The sequence below is a fragment of the Vulpes vulpes genome, chromosome 5 (genome assembly GCF_048418805.1).
Source record: "Vulpes vulpes isolate BD-2025 chromosome 5, VulVul3, whole genome shotgun sequence".
Classification (NCBI taxonomy): Eukaryota; Metazoa; Chordata; class Mammalia; order Carnivora; family Canidae; genus Vulpes; species Vulpes vulpes.
The window spans coordinates 129,653,991-129,656,948 of NC_132784.1; positions in this window are offsets into that span (position 1 = coordinate 129,653,991).

Sequence of the window (2,958 nt, forward strand, 5' to 3'; positions counted from 1 at the left end):
TTAAGATAGATACTGGGATTTAGGGCAGTTTTAAGAACAATTATGCATTTTGGCATCTTCAAATTTTCTTTTTTTTTTTTTTTTTTTTTTTTAAATTTTCTTCTATGAAAATATAAACTTCCTTTTACGATTAGAAGAAAATCACCAATAAATGAATTCCTGGTAGAAAATAAAAGGAGTTAGGAAACCCGTCAATGTGATTAGTTTGGCTCATGATGTGAACAAAGTGTAAAAATAAATAAAAATATAAATTATTTTTTACATATGGGATTATAGTCTTGGTATAAAAATGCTCATGACACGTATATAAATATTTATGCATGAAATATGTGTAATCGCTTTAGAATTACGGCGGCGTGAGGGGATTGTGAACAGAAGCAATAGGGATGAGTAACAACTAATCATTATTGATGTTGGATAGTGAGCGCCTGAGGATTATAATAAACTCCCTCTTCTTGCGGGTGGTGGCAGCCTTGGATGCACAATGTCTTGAGAAGACAGCAACCGAGGAGGATCTACTAGGCCCCCTGAAGCACAGCAGGATACACCATGAGCAGCAGGGGCACGGGGCTGCATGCTGTGATTAGCCCAAAGCCAGTTCTGCCCATGTCCCTCTGTGCCCTGGGCCCCGCTGTCCCTTCGCTCTGTCCTCTGGTCCTGTTTTGCACCCCAGATCTGAAGCAACTTCATCTCCCAGTCTCCTGGGACTCCTCCTTGCTTCTGTTGTGGACTTTGAAATGATTTCTCTGTTGTGGCCAAGAGCCTGCTGGCCTGAGGAGCCTTAACGGTCGGTGCTCCTGGTGGCAGGGCCATGGGCCCTCTGTCCTCCTGTCCTCTGTCTTCCTGTTCTCCTCCAGACTCACAGATAGGCCTTGGCCCTGGAAGGGTGGGTGCATGTCCATCGTTCAGGGGCCCTCGGTAGTGCTCGTGCTGCCCACCTTCCCCATCCTCATGCCGAGTGGGTGACCCAGTTCGTGCGTGCTGGTGTCACCATTGCAAGGGGAAGGTGCTGTGGGTACGTCTTCCACCATCATCCTCAGTGACCCCAGGCGTTCTCCTGTCAACCTGATAATGGAAGTAAGTGGTAGATTTTCTTTATATATGTATGTATGTTTTCCCCCACTTCATTCCATTAAACATCACGACCAATTCCAGTAGACTGGTAGACGTGGGGGGTGGGGAGGGCGGGGAGCAGGTGCCTCACATCCTTTACCTCACCACCCTCACCGCCTGGGCTTTGACGAACGAGCCTGTCACCAGCAACGTCAGCCTGGAAGTTGTTTCCAAAGACCCATGTTTCTTGCTAAATACGCTGAATTCCATTTCTAAATGGTCTCAAGGGGGACATCTTCATGCTCTGTGCGAAAGTCCCGCATGAGGTAGGGGGGCCTCCCGTGAAGGGTGCTGACGGACCCCAGGGCCGGGCGGGTCCGGGAGCCGGCTCAGGTGACCTCCCGGGTGGGCAGGGGAGGGTGCTGGTCTAGTTCCTCCAGGCCCCGGCCTAGTCCGAGCGTGTCGCTCCCTACCGAAGTCCTTCTGTGACCCCCCTGCCCCCCGCGTGGACGGTGTGGGTCCGGTTTCACCCTCTCCTCTCCCTCCTCCTGACACGACGGACCTCATTCCCTGTCCACAGTGGCTGCCTCCACCTGAAGTCCCCCCCCTTACTTGGGGCCCAGGGGCAGCTGATACTGGAAGGAAGGGATGGACAAGTGGCTGGCTCGGTCCTGCCCGGGCCGCCGAGGGCACCAGGGGGCCTGGAGGGCCTGCCTGTGCCCCCACTTGCCCTGTGGTCGGCTGCCTGCAGCACAAGCCACTTCCGTCCCTGCCCCGCTCCCCCCAGCCGGTGCAGGGCTCTGCCCAGGTCTGCTGACTGGAGCCAGGTTTGGGGCCCCACGTGTCCCCTGCAGTGGCAGCTGGCATCTGCCGTGGTGGCTCCAGGGACAGCCGGTTGCAGTGACCTCAGACACCAGCAGCACCTTCTCCCCCTGGGGCATCGCTCTTCCTCCCTTCGGCCTCTCTAGTCTCCCTCAAGCTTCTTTTGCCTTTTTTTTTTTAACACCCCTGGAGCACCTTTGTCCCACATGTCCCTGTGCTAAGTGTCCTGTTTGAAACCGAGTAGGAGAGTTCCTCTGTCCCTGACCAGTTTCGGGTGGAGAGAAACCGATTAGCTTCTCGGGGGCAGGGACTGTCTTAGGCACCCTTTATTTAAACCCTCCTGCCCAGGATAGTACCCAGCACACCCGTCTTGCAAGTGAGGATGTAGTAGACGGTGGAAAATTCTTGGGGAGCTTGTGGGTTTTTTTGGAAACATATACAGGTTATTTAAATGTATTAAAAATATATTCGCTTTAACACCTCCTCCTAACCACAGCCTCCTCCCCACATGGCACCGACTGACTCCCTTCTAGTGGCTCCAAAGTGTGCATATGAAAACCAGTTGGTGCCAATCACTGCTAATACAGAGAATGTTCTGGAACTGTTGGAAGAGGAGGCTCTCCTCTCTAAATGCATTTCTGGGAAAGACCTTGGTTCAAGTCTCTTGAGGTCAATCTGTCTTTCCCACTCAAGAACTTCATCACTTGTTCCTTAAAAAAAAAAAAAAATAAATAATGATGTTTCCATTATTTTTGTGGCCACAAAGAAAAATTCTATTCATAAAATCTTAGCCTGGCTACTGCCAGTGACCAGGCTGAGGTTATTACAGTCATTTTTCTATATTAAATGAATATTAGAAGCTGTAGGCGCTTTGGGAAGAAAACTGGCCTGTTTCCAGTGATCTTGAAGGAGTACCTGGGCCGTGTACGGAGGGCGCAGCCCTGTAAGCAGGGTCATCTGAAGGTGACACCGCAGGGAATCAGACTATGGATGCGACTATGGTTGCTGCTGACGGTAATGAAGAAAGCGAGCTCAAATCCAAGCAGCGGCCCCGTTTCTCTGTGGCTCTTTCATATCGTGCAT